The sequence below is a fragment of the Poecilia formosa genome, unplaced genomic scaffold (genome assembly GCF_000485575.1).
Source record: "Poecilia formosa unplaced genomic scaffold, Poecilia_formosa-5.1.2 Scaffold552, whole genome shotgun sequence".
Lineage (NCBI taxonomy): Eukaryota > Metazoa > Chordata > Actinopteri > Cyprinodontiformes > Poeciliidae > Poecilia > Poecilia formosa.
The window spans coordinates 81,067-99,105 of record NW_006800491.1 but is presented as its reverse complement, the minus strand read 5'-3'; the positions used below and the strand labels follow the sequence as shown (position 1 = coordinate 99,105).

At 39.2% G+C, this 18,039-nt stretch overlaps 2 long non-coding RNA genes and 1 pseudogene across 2 annotated transcripts in view; 1 reads left to right on the top strand and 2 right to left on the bottom strand.

The window, feature by feature from the left end:
• Positions 1-11,445, bottom strand: part of LOC107834219 (uncharacterized) — a 19,132-nt gene extending 7,687 nt beyond the window's left edge. The window contains exons 1-2 of the long non-coding RNA XR_001660006.1: positions 10,698-11,445; positions 1,368-1,369 (exon numbers count right to left, since the gene is read on the bottom strand). This is a non-coding gene — a long non-coding RNA (uncharacterized LOC107834219). The remainder of the gene's footprint in view (positions 1-1,367; positions 1,370-10,697) is intronic.
• LOC103129515 (glutamate receptor ionotropic, kainate 2-like) overlaps positions 1-18,039 on the bottom strand; it is a 293,278-nt pseudogene that overhangs the window by 194,190 nt on the left and 81,049 nt on the right.
• Positions 15,869-16,641, top strand: LOC103129514 (uncharacterized). Its single transcript, XR_001660002.1, has 3 exons — positions 15,869-15,964; positions 16,155-16,425; positions 16,566-16,641. It is a non-coding gene; the product is annotated as an uncharacterized LOC103129514 (long non-coding RNA).

The window sequence follows — 18,039 nt, the reverse complement described above, 5'->3', positions numbered from 1 at the left end:
CAATTGTGATAGTTATATTAGTAATGAAATAATAGTCAGTGCAAAGTAGCCTACAAATTCTTTGGTGGGAGGTGGTGAGGGCTGGTAGGGCGCTGGCCTGAAAAAGGTTGAGAAACACTGTGTTAGAAGGAAAAATTCTTCCAGAACAGGAACATTTCGTTTATATTATTACTTAGAAACTGTGGAGTACTCATTACTTTTACAAATTTAGAGCACACTTAGAAAGTCTAGAGAATACTTACAAACTCTTAGGGGAGTTCATACTTGGGCCTAGAGTGGTTATTATTAAAAATATCTGGGTTGCCCCAAAATAACCTGGGTTACAATAGGCACAAAACAATTCGGTTATTTAAAAAAAAAAAAAAAACCCACAGTTAAGTTAAAAGCAAGATCACCAAACCTACTGCAAAAGTTCCCAGAGTAGAATTCAATTCAGAAGGAGCTGGGTGGATGGGACAAACCACTAGTGTAAAAAGGGGAGGTGGGCCACTCCACTGCTTGGAGTGACTTGTAGATGTTTTTGTGTCTGCAGTCAGTCAGAAATATATTTACAGACAAGTAAAAAACCGTACAGAAAGGAATCACTGTGCTCAACATATAGTGCTTAATTTAAAACATAAGTCTCTGCTCAATCATAAAATGTTCTGACCCAGAGTTCAAAAAGGACGAGAGGAAGGGCGGGGATGGGGTGATAGGTTGAGGAGGAGGGGGGCAGGAGTATGAGGGGAGAAGTAGAGGGGAAGGGAGACAGGAGGCTGGGGTAAGGTTAAGAGTGGGTAAAAGGGAAGGGTGAGGGTAGGGGATGAAGAGAGGAGGGATGAGGAAGGGGTGCAACAAACAGCATAGTCTCTGTGCCTATTCATTTGTCCATAGCAAATGAAAATTAAACAATATAGAAATAATGACAAATTTATTTTAGGTTGAAAATGTAACCTGCATATACTNTTTATATTCTTGTCAGTAATTGACTTAATTTTTAAGTTAACAAAATTTCTTATTTGTAAATATTGATAAAAGTCTTGTTTGTCCAGAGAATATTTTCTCTTGAGTGTTTCGAAATCACCTAAGATACTGTTGTTCATTATTGTGCACAGAGCAGTGATTCCTTTGCATGTCCAGTCCTTAAACCTGGCGTTCAGTTTGTTTGGTGTGAAGCCTGAGTCATATGCGATCCATTTTATGACTGCAAGGTCGTTCTCTAGTGCATTTTTTTTTTATGATGGCTTTCCACACTCTAAGGGTTGTTTTCATTATTATTTATTTATTTATGTGACCACACACACCCTTGTCATGAGTCTCTTTCTAAAGTAATTCTGTCTGATAAATGTCCATTAACTTTAATTCTCGCTGTGGGATTATTATGTAACGCCTGTATTGTTTTTATTATTGTATTATCTAGTCCAAATCTATGTAAAACCCTGAAGAGAAAATTCCAGTCCACTGAATTGAATGCTTTTTCCGCATCTATGCTGATAACAATGGCTTCTAGTTTATTTTTTTGTACGTGATCTATAACATGTAGCGTCCTTCTTATATTGTCCTGTGTTTGACGTTGTCATATGAAACCAGTTTCATCGTTATATTAGGGAAGGGAGAAATTCTTCCAATCGTCTGGCCATTATAGAAGTAAAAAGTCGATAATCAATATTTAAAACAGATATTGGTCGGTATGATCCACAATCCAGTTTATCTTTGCCCTCTTTATGTATTACCGAGATTATTGCCTCCTTCCAGCTTGGTGGTGTTTGAGCTTTTTTCAGAATCCAATTTAGTGAAGGGAGGAGGATTGGAATCAACTCTTTCTGAAATTCCTTATAAAATTCTGCTGTGTATCCATCTGACCCAGGTGATTTACATGGTTTTAATCTACTTATTGTGTTTTTTAAATTCTTCTTCTGTAATGTCTGATGTCATTTTTCTGTTCTGTTCTTCATTCATACAAGGTAGTTCTAGTGAGTTCAAATATTCATCAATTTGTTCTATAGTTCCTCCAGAGATTTTTGAGTACAGGGTTTTGTAAAATATTTCAAATGCTTCCTGGATATCATTCAGTTTGCTCTTAACAATTTTGATTCGGGGTTTCTGATTCTATGGATCGTATTTTCTGCTGTTTTCTTTTTTAGTTTCCATGCTAGGACCCTCATAGATTTTGATCCGCCTTCATAGTGTCTCTGCTTAAGAAACATGAGATTTTTCAGAGTTTCCTGTGTTGCCATATCATTTATTTTATTTCTAATTCTTTTTAAATCTTCCAGTATATCTGGTGTACAATTTTGTTTGTGTTTTTGTTCTAGATCTTCCTATTTTTTTATGTAATTCCTCTGCTCTTTTATTTCTTAGTTTTTTTTAGGTGCGATGACATTGCTATAATTTTTCCCCTCATTACTGCTTTAAGAGTGTCCCATAATATCGGAGGAGATGCTTCTCCATTGTCATTGAGATCTAAAAAAAAAGGCTGATTTCCTTCCATATTTCCTGTTCACTGGTTTTTAAGCAAACTTGAATTTAGTTTCCATATATACAAGGTCCACTCACTGTTAAATGTACAGGTGAGTGGTCACTCATCTATTGTTCCGATCTCACATCTTTCAATCTTGTCTCTGCCTTTTGTAAATGTCAAAAAATAATCAATTCCTGTATACTGAATGAGTGGCAGAACAGTGTGTATAGTCCTTTTTACTGGGGTAAAAGTCTCTCCATATGTCTATCAGACCAACTTCCTAACAAAGTATATGTATTTTTTTGTATTTTTGTTCTTTCTGGTGAGTTTTCTCCCTGGAAGAATCCATCTTTGGTTGCAAACAAATATTTAAGTCCCCCCCACAAATCAGAACACCTTGTATTTCTTTTACCAATATATTGTTTATTTTCTTGTAAAAATCAATATCACTCCCCGGAGGAGCATATATGTTAAATAATGTAACAGGGTTTCCCCCTATATTACCTCTCAGAGTCTCNACCTGGACGTTAGGTCGCATTTGAATCGGATGTGTCGGATATGGGTCACATTCGAAAAAGAATCAGACCTGTGCTGTTCAGGATGTCATGAAAAGATTGGATACAGGTCGCATTACGTAAAAAAAAAAAATCGGAATTGGGTCACTTCAGGCTGCAGTGTGAACACACCCTTAGAATTTGCAGGGTACAGGTTTGCTTATTCCCGGGCACAACATTCAAACTTAAATCAACTGCTCAACAGACAAATGCATTTTTCTTACTCTAGTGGCACCATTAAAAGGGAAGTAAATTGCCATTTTAATGATATGAGCTTTATTTTCAAGAGGCATTGTTGCCGCAAGGAAATCCATAGAAAGTGGAAATGAAAATCAGACATTTGTTTTTGGAGGACTGGAATGGTTGCATTTTCCCATGTGTTAGAGCACATGGGAAAATGTGTGCTCTAACACACGGTAAAAAGTTACCGTGATAACTTTTTCATCACGGTAAAACTCAAACCTGTAGTTTCATTAACTTAAAGTAATTAAAATTCAAAAATATTTTATTGATCACAAAGGAAAATTAAATTTATAAGTTTATACTTGATGCTAAGCCCTGCTTTAACATGAGTACCTAGTTTTCTGCAGCCTGTAGAGCAGAGAATTACATGGTTTCTGCCTCATCTCAGACAAACAGCAGGCAGTGCTGGTTCAAGGACACTGTGAGGCATCAGTAGTCACATTACATCATTGAGTTCCAACTCCAATTTTCTGTTGCTGAGTGTTGCTGAGTGCCCACAGGTAGAGGCACAGGGAAAATTACAGTAGTCACCTCTGATGCAGCCAGTCTAATGGCAGATTGTGGAGGCAGCAAACATACATGCCCAATAACCTTACAACGATGCAAAAATGTTTAAATTATACAGTGTCAATTAAAAACAAAAAAGTTAACATTAAAAATGAATATTTATCACCTTAATTGTAATGTCTAATACAGTAATGACTTTGTGGAATATAGGAAAACAGTGGCACTTTTAAATCAGCAGCAATATTTTAAAATTTATATGAAAGGTAAATTTTTAACTGTACCAAGAAAGTACCGTATTTTCTGGACCATAAGGCGCACCGGATTATAAGGCGCATGCTAAAACATACGGTCAACAAAAAAAAAGATAACGGAAACGAAACAGTAAGTTTAGTTGAACTTTATTCGACTGTGTAACAATACACTCACGTTATTTTTTATTCTTCTTCCACAAATCCATCAAAGTCCTCCTCTTCCGTATCTGAATTGAACAGCTGGGCAATTTCGCCATCAAACATGCCTGGTTCCCTCTCATCATTGTCAGTCAGTCTCGTTGCCAGGTGGCTGTTCAGCAATGATGCCGGCTTTTGCGAAATCTCGGACAACAGTTAAGGCAGATACAGGCACGTGCAGAGGGGGGGACTAGTGGGGCTTGAGCACCTGTCCCTTTTGCTCCTTGCCCCCAAGTTCCCTTTTGGTCAATTTTTATTTTATTATTATTTCCTAAGCCCTCTTCTGACACATAATAACATGTACTAAAATTATTTTGTTTTTTGTTGGGGGTTTTTGTACAACATAATAAGTCCTCCGGTCCCCTTGTTACCTTTGACCTTTAACCCGTGACGCATGACGCAGTTGCTTCTCGCGCAGTGAGATAAAGCGGCTACCTGGAGCTCAACGTTCCAGATTACAGATCAGTTTTTGNGGTGATTTACATGGTTTTAATCTACTTATTGTGTTTTTTAAATTCTTCTTCTGTAATGTCTGATGTCATTTTTCTGTTCTGTTCTTCATTCATACAAGGTAGTTCTAGTGAGTTCAAATATTCATCAATTTGTTCTATAGTTCCTCCAGAGATTTTTGAGTACAGGGTTTTGTAAAATATTTCAAATGCTTCCTGGATATCATTCAGTTTGCTCTTAACAATTTTGATTCGGGGTTTCTGATTCTATGGATCGTATTTTCTGCTGTTTTCTTTTTTAGTTTCCATGCTAGGACCCTCATAGATTTTGATCCGCCTTCATAGTGTCTCTGCTTAAGAAACATGAGATTTTTCAGAGTTTCCTGTGTTGCCATATCATTTATTTTATTTCTAATTCTTTTTAAATCTTCCAGTATATCTGGTGTACAATTTTGTTTGTGTTTTTGTTCTAGATCTTCCTATTTTTTTATGTAATTCCTCTGCTCTTTTATTTCTTAGTTTTTTTTAGGTGCGATGACATTGCTATAATTTTTCCCCTCATTACTGCTTTAAGAGTGTCCCATAATATCGGAGGAGATGCTTCTCCATTGTCATTGAGATCTAAAAAAAAAGGCTGATTTCCTTCCATATTTCCTGTTCACTGGTTTTTAAGCAAACTTGAATTTAGTTTCCATATATACAAGGTCCACTCACTGTTAAATGTACAGGTGAGTGGTCACTCATCTATTGTTCCGATCTCACATCTTTCAATCTTGTCTCTGCCTTTTGTAAATGTCAAAAAATAATCAATTCCTGTATACTGAATGAGTGGCAGAACAGTGTGTATAGTCCTTTTTACTGGGGTAAAAGTCTCTCCATATGTCTATCAGACCAACTTCCTAACAAAGTATATGTATTTTTTTGTATTTTTGTTCTTTCTGGTGAGTTTTCTCCCTGGAAGAATCCATCTTTGGTTGCAAACAAATATTTAAGTCCCCCCCACAAATCAGAACACCTTGTATTTCTTTTACCAATATATTGTTTATTTTCTTGTAAAAATCAATATCACTCCCCGGAGGAGCATATATGTTAAATAATGTAACAGGGTTTCCCCCTATATTACCTCTCAGAGTCTCACAAGCACAAACCTGCCTTCCTTGTCCACCAGTTCGTATAATTTTTTGAAATGTATCTTGTTTGAGATAAGAGTAGCTACTCCCCTTCTATGTCCTGATTTGCATGACAAGAACAATTGGTTGAAACCCATTCTTAGTTTTTCATGTTCACTTTTGTTTAGGTGGGTTTCTTGTAAGTAAACTATGTGAGCATGTTTCTTCTTCATTTTTGATAAGATTTTACTTCATTTAATTGGATTGAGACCATTAACGTTAAAAGTAATTATATATATCTTATTGAGCCATGTCTGACTGTCTTGTTGATCATTTTTAGATGTCTGATAGCAAATCTTAACAAATCCACTCTCCAAACAAATGTAAACAATAACTTGACAATAAAGAACAGAAAATAAACTTGAGATTCCAAGGTTAGGGTCCTGAACAAAAGACCCTGAACTTGGCTAGGAAAACCGTCTAGCCCTGGGGGAAGACCTCCGATGGCAAAGAGGGGAGGGCCCCCAACTACGCTTAAGCTGATTTTGTCCATTTTGTGCGCATTCCTCCTCAGTACATTTTTTTTTCCGTCTAGGTTGGGGCTAGGGAATATATCCAATATCACAACAATAATGTCCGTAATACAGAGCAATTGAACTCACTGAGATACATTGTCCTTTTAGTTTATATCCTAATGATTACTCAATGATTATTTAGCTTACCAGTCATTATTGTATCTATTCAGAGCTCCTCTTGAGGATAACTGGTTTCTCTTCTGAACTCACAAAGTCTTTCTCTGGTATTCATCTCTCGCTCTTCTCCTGGCATTTGTTGTTTCGAGACAATCTTCCAAGCGGTGCGGGAGAGTTGCTCAGCTAGGCTCTCCTTTGGCTTGATCAGGGGGACAGGCAAACCACGCTCCTTCATGTCCTTCGTCGCCTCTGCCACCATCTGGTAAAGCCGTGTTTCCCTCTCATAAAACACTCGTAGTTTAGCAGGGAAAGGAGACTGGAAGCGAATCTTTCTCTGCTTCAGGATCCGTTTAGCTTCCGAGTATTCAGCTGAAAGTGAGGTGGACTACGAAGTAAAGAGTCCCTTTCCAAAACACACCAAAGAAACGGCAGAAATCTGAGCGAATGGGAAGAACTTTAAACATGCTGGTGATGTCTGCCTTTGAAAGCCAGGCCCCTTGCCCTGCCAAATGGATGACTTTTATAGTGTGATCGATGGTTGCATGTTGCATAGAAATGTCGGGGAATGGAATAACGCTATTAATACTGGGAACGACTGAACCGTGAGGAGCTGAGAGATCTATAATTAGTCTTTTCTTACCAGAGTACTTCCGTGTAGCAATACCGATGGGACTGACACCGTAGATGGGGAAGGGTGGTTTATCAAGTGGACTTATCATGAACCCTTCTTTAACTTCTTTAGCTAGAAGAAGATCAACTATGTTGGGATCTGATCAAGCAGACTTAAGATTGTGACAGTGGTAGGTGGAATTTGGAATGATATCTATGCCTGTGTGGAAACCGTTAGAAAAACCATTAACGAGGAAGTTAACAAATTCTTTGTCTGGATATTTTTTTTAGGGGAGAAATGAGTGCATTCACCTTGATAGGAGTAGAAATATGACGTCCTAGTCAGTCTGCTGCGGGGGTAGGATTGTGAGGACAGGAGTTTCTTCTAACCCTAACCCTGTGCCGCCGCAGAAGGAACAGGCGTGGAGCATTCTGCAGTTGGACACGGAGCAGCTGAGATCGTTGAAGTTATTACAAATCATCCTGCCTCCTTGATACAAAACAGGACGGCCTCGTTTGTCTACACCTTTGGGAGTCGGGATATTAACTGATGCGCGGATATCTCTGGATCTAGGTATGATGGGGGGGTGGGAGGCGGCAGTGGACAACCGGTCAGAATCTGAAGGAATGCGAGCTGATTGACGAGTGTGTANTTATTTGCCAAACAAACTTTTATTTGCACACATCAGAAATCTTTTTTTGTTGCTATTTTGGGTCCTGCCCCTGACGTCATGTGAGAATCACAAGCAAAACTTTGAGTCACAAACAAAAACTTAAGAAAAGATTTATGACAAGCGCATATAAATTTGTTTTGCAAATCATTTTTTCACTTCATGAGACAAAAATGTGTGATTTTAATTTAACAAAAAGTTTTTTAAGCAAAACTCAGTATTCCTTTCTCATGGTGACATGCATTAACAATTAAAGTTTTGCTTTTGTTTCGTTTTTCTGCAGTTCCACATTAAAGTTTGATGCAGCTCTGCTTTCCTGAATGGACCATCTTCATCTCCACTGCAAGTGTAGCAAACAGGCAGCTTTTTTATAGATTACAGTCACTTAAAGGTTGCATTGTGCCCTTGTTTATATTTTTAATAGTGTAATTCTGTAAAGACAAAATATGTCTGGTGGTCTAGCTCTGATTTACATATCTTGCTAAATTGCAGGTTTGAATATTGCAATACTTTCCTATAACAAAATAGACCTTCAGAAAGAAATTACTAATAAAACATTTTACATATGCATAGTTGTATGCTCTATATAGAGATTTTCCTTAGCTTTGATTGTATATCTCACAATTTTGTAATTTATCAATGTTTATTAAACTCTGAAAGCTGAGTGGCTTTGTTAATATTCTGTCCTAGAGGGCGGTTAGATGTGCCCTTTTTTGTTGAGCACTTGCCCCTTTAGTGGTCTCTGCACGGCCCTGGGCAGATAGATTAGCCCAGGCATCCACAATCCATTCACACCTGGTGGCATAACTCGCCCAGCGTTGCCTCCCTGTCTTAGTAAACATGTGTTCACACCAGGGCCGGTTCTAGCCATGGATACTGTTTAAGAAGATTTAGGTTACAATATTTCTTAAGAAAACTCTTTTGGCTCGATCTCCTTCGATGCTAGGTTCTCCCGGCGGGGCGCGTGTAGCCACACAAAACAACGAGTGCAGACGTCACAGAATTGCAGTTTAATTCAATAGAAGACAACGCATAAAATTACAACAGAAACTGCAGAACAACAGAAACATACATTCATTTACCTGACATAAATGGAAAGAAGAAGAAGGAAAGAAAGAAAGAAAAGCAAAGAAGTCTGGAGAATTGCAAGAGCAAATCTAATTTGTTACTTCTGTGTAGAAAGTTTTATAGTAAAAGGCGTATTCTTATCTTTAATTTATTCAAATAAGGCGTATCTTTGCTCATCCAACCAGGAGCTATCTCTGACCCTTTCTCTAAAGCCAGGAACTCCTGCTGTGTTTACGGCTTTTCACAGATGAGTGAAAAGCTGGAACTTCTACTTATTGTTTTCCCACACAGACAAAAGGCAGTTCAAAAGATCTTAGCAAACCATCTGCTGTAACTACAGGTAACATAAAGATCAATAGGCCAGAATAAGTTACTGATTTTAAAACTATAATTAGGCTATTTCAATCAAGACATGTTAAGTTTTAAAACTAGCATACTTTAAATTTATTTTCTTAACAATACAGGCGAAAATGTTAAGGGGGCGTCATTATGTATATACATATTAGGGGTGGATAGACTTCATATATTTTAAGGTGGACTATAAAATGATAAACGTTGAGTAGAAGTTGACTCCTTGCAGTGATGTCATAGAAACGTAAGTGAACTTTACATCAACTTACAGGCTGTATTCACAGCAAATATTGACAAAAGAGCCCTTTAAGTCTTTTATGCAGGAATAAATGTATAAGAAACAGGACATCATCACAGACTTCTTCGTAAACAGCGGATTAAAGTCTGAAAAGTTGCACAAAGTCAGATGTGACTTTTTTTCCCCTTGATCACCGGCTACTGATGATCGCACATGCTGGACAGCTAGTCAAATTACGATTTCATATCACACTGACCAGTGACACAATGGTGCTTTTGGTTTGTGCATCACAAATCAAACTTATTATGAATGGATCCTGTTTAGTTACTGTTAAATTCAGCGCTGCCACCTGCTGCTCCTTCACCCCGATGCGCAGCAGGACGGTCCGCTGACTCAGCAGCGGCTCTTTTTGCGGGATGAACCAACATGCAGTCTGTGGCAGAGATCCTCAGATTGAAGCTTTAACTTTGTTTCCAGATGTTGTCAAATAGTATTTTTATAAGAGCGTGAAGCTGCCAGGTTAGTAGCTTCAACAGCAAAGTGGTGCTGATCAGTTGGATGGAGGAAAAGCCCGACATCATACCGCATTGTTGCACATTACTCCGGTAGTCTTTTTCTTTAAAATAAGTTTTCCGGCACTATTTGCCTTTATGACAACAATCAAACAGAAAAGTTGCAGAGAGAAGGGCCAGGAGAGAGAGACAAGCGAACCAGAGGACGAGAGTCAGATTCCGAACTACGGCGGTCTAAAAGGGCACCGCGCTGCGCCAACTACTGTGCCACGCATCGCCCCTACTCCGGTAGCCTTTGCAGAAGTTTGCAGTTTCCCTTTGATGAATTAACATTTTGACACAATTCGAACTGTCTCAGGAACTCACCTAGTTCATCTTCTTTAATTTTCTTGGAAAATTAGTTTGGACCAAATGTATGCTTTACACGCAGATCCGTTTCCCTAACAACCGAGTAACAACAAATTCAACAGCTGACAGAACAGGCACTGCGTTAAGTATCAGGATTCAGCGCCAAAAACGCAAACATTTCCCACAAAAAGGACAGAATATTCAGTCCGTAACAGTTTTTTTTTGTCTTGATGTTTATTTTGTGATTACTACAAGTAAACACAGCGGGGTTCATAACTTAAAAACCTGCTGGACTGATGCTCTGTCACAGAGCTGGTGTGAGGGCCGCCTTATAAACTGAACCGAAACACACCGAACTGCGCAGCACAACATGCTAAGGTTGTTGAAGTCAAGGGAACATAACTGACCTACTTCCACCTCCCTCGATATTTTTTTAAAATTAAAACCTTTTACTGACCTGTGAAACTTTGGGGCTTGTTTTGTAGCTGTAGTGTTAGCAAAACATTGTGCTCCTTTCGTGCACATTTAAGATTTAGACAACTTGACAGATAAAGTCGCCATTATTGGCTAGCAGGGGGCGGGATCTCGCTCACGTTGGCTCGTTTGAATACTGAATGCTGATTGGCTGTTTGCTAGCGGCTGAGGGGTTTCAGCTGCAGCCTGACCACATATAGACCGCAGCCTGCTCAGCACGGTGCGCAGCAGAACCTCAGATAAGGGAGATGTTCCGTTATTTATGGCAAGTTTCATTTGAGGGGCCAAGACGTTTGTTTGAAGGGGCACTGCCCCCTTTCGCCCCAGCGTATAACAGCCTCGGTTCGCAGTCTGTCATCCATCGCTCCCACGCCGCTCGTAACTTTTTTTTTTTGAACGTCCTGTTTACACCAATGTCCAACCGTTGGAGTTCTCCTGTTAATCCTCCCGGAATGACGGCAAACTCCGAATTAGTTTGCTTCACTTCCTTTTTCACAGTAGCAGTGAGATGGGGTTCAAGGAGTCGCAGATGAACAGGGACGGTGATGCATGAAAAAACCTATCTGGTTTTTACAGGAGGCGTATGCTGCAGAACTCGGACAACAATTCTCCAATTGGTTTATCGCTGCCGGCTTACGTACTGTACACTTTACGTTTCTGTGTCAGGGACAGATTTTGGAATTCAGTGCACACATAAGGCGCATCGGATTATAAGGCGCACTGCTGATTTTGTGCTGATTTTCCAGCCACCGCTCCATTCATTCATCACTCCTCTTCCCCGATGCCAACTCCAACTCCTCAGCTTGTAGTTTTCCCACTCATCGTAGCTTTCTCTTCTCCCCCTCATCTCTTCCATGGACACTCTTCAACAATCCATCTCTACTCCTTTGTCTCATCTCCATGAGTTTGTTTCTGCCAGACCTACCACGTCTACAGTTCCAGTGTCTTCCGCACATCCCGGCTCTCTTCAGCAGCACGTATTCCTTGTCCAGTGCCTATCCTGGTCCACCCCAGGTAAAAATGCAATTTTTCCATGTATTTCTTTTTCTTCTCTATATCCAACTTTTCAAATCTATCATTTTAATATATATCATTATATTTCACTTGCTCTTTTTCTGACACAGGCTGACCCTAAGTCCCCATACATACTAAAATGTCTTCTAGACTCCGTTCTAAAATCCTTCAAGGTGTTTATGCGAATTTGACCTCCCTTACTCTTCCTTGATGTGAGGCCGACCATCATGTTGCCTCTGTTGATGGCCTCACTACCATCTTCAAGTCCTCAGATCCTTAGCTCGCTAAAGATCTCTACCGGAGAGTTTGTAGCCACTTTTAGCATTCATAGGGACGTCATTTGCTCTATCTATCCCAATCGTAGGGTCGAGCTGAAATGCTTAGATGTCTCTTATTGCAGACCTGCATCTTAAGTATGGTTGTTTTGTTTTTTACCATTACCACAAAGCTTTCACTTCCAAACCCGCTTTGGTTCTACCTCAATCTGGTGTTTGCTTAGATTAGTCCATTCTCGATACCAAAATTCTCATCATGCTCACTCAAGATGGCCACCCCTGTTGTCATCCTGGAATTAGCTTTTTTCCTCAGGCACCATCCAGATCGTTCCTTTGTCAACTTCCTGTTTACGGGCTGTCTCTAGGTTCCCACGTCGACATTTCCTCCACCCCCTCTGTCACCTTAGTCTGCCCCAATCTCCAGTCTGCATTCCACGAGTCAGAGGTTGTGACCCAGTTTCTTCAGCGTGAAGTTTCCCATTGTTTTATAATTTGACGACCAATCACTGACCTCAACCAATAAGCAAAAAACAACAACATTGAATTACCATTGCTTGCTATCTAGGTAGTGTTATGTTTATTTCTAGTTTATAGTTATTATTTTTTACTCTAGTTTTATTATGTTTCTTTTGTCAGGTTATTTAGTTAGATTCATTTTCTAGTCTCCCTCACGCCCTGTGTCACTTTATCTCTCCTCAGCCTGCCTTCTGCTCTCTCCCCACACCTGCAATCAGTTAACTCATTGGCTCATGAGCCGCTTTTGTTCAGCATTCAACCTCCCAGTACTTAAGCACCTCATTCTTAGTTCATCCTTGCTAGTTCCTCTGGTCTAATCCTAGTTATGCTGCTTTATGTTGTCACGTCCCTGTTGCTCTTGGCTCCTATTATTTTTGTTCTGCTCTGGCTCCCTGTGTTCTTTGTTTTTTCTAAGGTTTTGTTTCTTGGTTTTTCGTTAAATAATCAAAAGCACCTGCTGCCTCTTACCTCTCTGCATTTGGGTCCAACATCATTACATTAAACACATTTAATAGATCCATAATTGTTTGCTATTGTGACACCAGTTTTTTTAGTGTAAAATGCTTCAATTCCTTATAATCCTCAATAAAGTAGATGTTCTTAAAATATTTAAAGGAACTGGGAAAGTAAGGGTCAAAAGAAAAAGTGTCACCTGGTTGGAACAATGTAGCAGCTAACCTTTGATAGAGATGTGCATGAATTACAATATACAATTAAGATGGTTATGTTGCAAGACCTGAAAGATCCACCATTCTTTAACTGAAGCCTTGACTGTAGATTTCAGGTTTTTGGGAATTACCGTATTTTCCGGTCTATAAGGCGCACCTAAAAGCCTTAAGGCTTTGGACAAAGAATACGTTAGGGAGGGGCTGCTGAAGAGAGCCGGGATGTGCGGAAGACACTGGAATTGTAGACGTGGTAAGTCTGGCAGAAACAATCTCATGGAGATGAGATGAAGGAGTAGAGATGGATTGTTAAAGAGTGTCCATGGAAGAGATGAGGGGGAGAAGAGAAAGCTACGATGAGTGGGAAAACTACAGGCTGAAGAGTTGGAGTTGGCATCGGGGAAGAGGAGTGATGAATGGAGCGGTGGCTGGAACTGGGAGAGAACAGGGGCAACCCTGGTGGTGGATTTTTTTTTGAGTGTTTGCCAGATGCTGATGATGCCACTTGAATAAGCAGACAAGCACATATCAAGACCCCCTGTGCAGTTTGCTTATCGCCGTGGATCTGGAGTTGATGTTGCCATCATACACAACAAACCCACTGTGACTGCCACAGTCAATGCAGGCAGCACTGTGAGGATCAAGTTCTTTGATTTTTCCTGTGTATTTAACACAATTCAGCCTGATCCTTCAAGGTTTGCAGCAAGATGCTGCAGATGATCTATCAGTCTGTTGTTGAGAGCGTCATCTCTTCATCTGTCATCTGTTGGGGAAGCAGCATTGGAACCAGGGACATATAAAGGCTCAACAACCTTATAAAAAGGCTGGTTCTGTTCTGGTTCTGTTCTGGGGACGACTGTGGAACCTCTGGAGATGATGAGGCAAAGAAAGATTCTTCATAAAATAAAGAATGTTATGGACAACCCTGACTATCATCTTTATGACACTGCATGAAAAGTGGGATTTTCGACAGCTATTGACACCTAGTTCTGCCGTGTGCATGGAGATTGAGGGCTATCGGCAAGAGGTTTTTGTCAGAATGGAAAATTGTAGGGCACTGCCAAGAATGGTCAAAAACGGTGTGTGTCCGTGTTCCCCTATCACCCCCACTCCCCTTGTGCCTAACAGAGGTTTTCGTATTTAAATGTAGTTGCTCAGTGCCATGCAAATGCAAATCAACTATTGAGCACCGGCCTTTTGACTCTCATTCCTGTTGTAGCTAAAGCATTTTACCTTCTGTTCACCTGTTTACTAGTTCCAGGACCTGGCCAAAACCCCTCAGTGTTATTAATTGAGAAATAATGAGATTTAAGTATAAAACAGGCATTAATGCTGAAAGTGTTCTAAAGTTACATTCACCATCCAGCATGTCTGTCAAGCTCATCCAAGATTGTGTGGTGGAATGCAGACCGAAGTGTTTCTGCTGACGTGAAAACACTGAGCTTTACATAAAGCATAAGTTGTGTCATCATGACAAAGTTCCAGTCATTTGCACATGTAAAATTTTGGTCATTATAGTATCACAGGCAGATGTTTATGGCATACTAAGTCGTTGTTGACTCTTATGAAATCGTCTCCTAATCTGGACTTTGTGATGAAGCATTATCAGTATTTAATCACAAATATTGGAATACTGGCTCAAAAAAGCCTGTATTCCAACATGTACTCCTTCAAATGGGGATGTAAATACATGTTGGTGTTGTAGTGCAGTGGGACAAACGGTTCAACACATTTTGAGACGTCTGTAGGTATATAAGTATGCCATGAAGAAGTATGTTCCTCATGGCATACATGGATTATTGTTTGAATCTGAAAAATATTCAAACAATAATCTATCATATCCATTAAAATATATTTTACATGTATGTTAGGAGCACTGTAAAACTTAGTTTTGGTTGAATTGATGATATAAAAGCAGAATATGCATGATTGCATACAATAGACTTTTGTTAAATGTGATCTTACTTTGACATTCCTCCTATCTGAAGATTTATCATTGCACAACTTAAACAAAAATAATAATAATAATAATAAAAACACATGTTCCAGAGTGGTTCATTGTACAGAAAATATTCAAACTAAATGTTAATGTTCACTGATTACTGTAAAGACCCAGAGTCATGCTATATTGGAGTGGTAGTGACACCGTTCCACATCACAATACAGGACTTAAGAAACTACAGATGATTTATCAATATTCAGTTGTTTAACTCGAGTTTAAATTGAAGAACAAATTGGTTGAAAGTATGCGATACCTTCTGATAGAGTAGAAACATTTGTATTCTTTTTTTTTAAGTTTCGTTAGTTAAGCACTAAATATAACTCATGGATGATGAATCATTATATTCTGTATAAACTAAAAAGGAGACAACTAAAATTAGAATTGAGTAAATAAACATCTACACATTTAAAAACATTTTAGCAAATAATTATAATAAAAATAAAATATACTGTCACGTAACGTTTGAAAAAATAACTTTTTAGAATGCATTTTTTTCTGTCAACTTTCATTTAACACTCCAGTCCAGTTGGTGGCAGTAATGGGCTTTCATAGTTGGTCAAGCAGCCGCCATTAAGCTCCAGAGGAATATTTGCACCGGTGCTAACGGGTGCTAAGGTAGACCCAACATGAACGAAAATCCCCGTGCGTTGTGTGAAATGGTGGAAAAAGTACTATTTCATGGAGTTACTTTTTCAGTATTGTATTGATATTAAGCATTTTCCCGGCGGAAAACAACAGATGACACTGCAGCGGTCGGTCCAACAAGGCCGAACTCACAGTAAGAAAGCTTTTATGAATAGTGAGCACGTGCAGCGAGGCGAGTTGCTTTGTTTGTTTCTTACAGAAAGCGGTCTGTTGTTTTCATAATGCCAAAACAAGTGTAGGGAGAGATTTCGTATTGTATTTTTTATTACATGTGATGTTCTGAACTCTTAAAAATACTCGCATCTTCTTTTATTTCTTTTCAGACCTGAAAAATGGCCAAGCCTAAACAGCCAGGCCTCAGATCACGGTGCCGAGGAGCTCTTACGGAGTTCACCAGGACGAAGAGAAATTCAGTAAGTTATGATTTCACATTTAGTAAATAGTGAACACTCGCATATTTGTAAGGAAAACTGATCTTCCGGTTATTTTATTTATTTTGTTATAACGCAATACAGCAAGGCAGAGTGTGGAAAGCAGCAGAGATCGACAACATGGCGGACGGAGGACGGATATCAGGACGGAGCGATGAAGCCGGTATGTATTATGTATCACTGCATTGATTCCCGATTGTACAGTGGCTGGTTGAGAATAATTTTAACTTATTTATTTATGTATTTTTGAGAAAGCAATATATTTCCTACAATATTTTTTTCATTTCACATTTATTTCCACAGACACTCCACAGAATGGGAGTCACATTTGTGTTAATCAGAACTCTTCAGGAACGTCCTGATGATGAGGACAGAGATGCAACTGTGTGTGAGTATCTAATATTTTAGAAGTTTGATGATATTTTATGCTTCAGTATTGTTTATGTAGATCAGTGTTTTTCAACCTTTTTTGAGCCAAGGTACACTGTTTTAATTGAAAAAATCTCGAGGCACACCACCAACCAAAAATGTAAACAAAGATACTCTGTAGTCGGCTATATTACATATATAGTCATTCTTATCAAAGTGCCTTGAATAGGAATCAAATAAACACAAAAATGTTCTTTTATCACATTTTACATTTCTTATTTCAAATTGCACGTAACATGTCCACTTCAAAAATACACCTGAACAGGGCCACAACACTGTGGTCTTAAATTTAAAGAAGTTGTAGAAAACTTCAAAGTGTTTTACAAACTATTTCACAAGCATTCTTATAGCCGGAATACAGAAAATAATTCTTATTCTGAAAGAAGCAATAATATTTGGGAAAGATTTCACTGTTAAAATATGAGGATTTGCATGTACAAAATGTCAATATCTGTATATTTTACCCATCTAGTGTGAAACCTGTGCATGTTTGGATGAAAACAGCTGATTTCCTGGCAGAAATTGAAGAAAGACAAAGCTCTTCCTCATCANATGTCTGAACTGGGTCCATGAGCGGTTGAAAAGAAGCTGAAGCCAAATTGGAGTGAATGAAAGAAGGGAGAGTAGATGGAGTGATGGGTGGTAGGCAGCAATGTGTATGTGCACAGGAATTTTGTGAAGCATGCGAAGGCTGGGACTGAGTGACTGTGGATAAGAGCTGGGAAAGTTCTGATAAAGAGGGTGCAGGTGCGGGCGGTAATGTAACCTGGCTCCCACAAGGGGGAGCTGCCCTCTCGATGTCCAATTCCATAATTGGTTTGATCTCCAGGGTGTCTTTAAGTAATTTATCCACAAAATCTTTCATCGATGATCCTTCCGTTCCCTCTGGCACCTTGTATATCCGGATGTTTTCTCTTCGTGATCTCCCCTCCTGGTCAAGCAGTTTTCCTTGTTGTTGGCTTATCAGTTCGGCCATCTTGCTCAATATCTGCTGTATGTTCTGTGCCCGCTCCTCCACTGCATCAACTTGGTCCTCCGCCTCTTTAATTTTTTGGTGTACTTTGATGAGTTCTGACTTAATGTCATCCAGGAATTCTTCGTTCGTGATTTTCTTTTTCCCGTCCCTTTTCCCCATTCTAGACCCTCTTACAGACTCCATTTTACTCATTTTCCATTATATTTGGTAAGTAATGGGGGACAAATTAAGATTTACCGGAGGAGCAGTCAGCTCAAGCAGCCATCTCGGAAGGTGATGTCACCGGAACCCCTTTAAAATATATGTTCAAATGTTCCTTATGAAATTCAATCAATAGATGGTCACTTCACACATGGAATTACAAACTGGAAA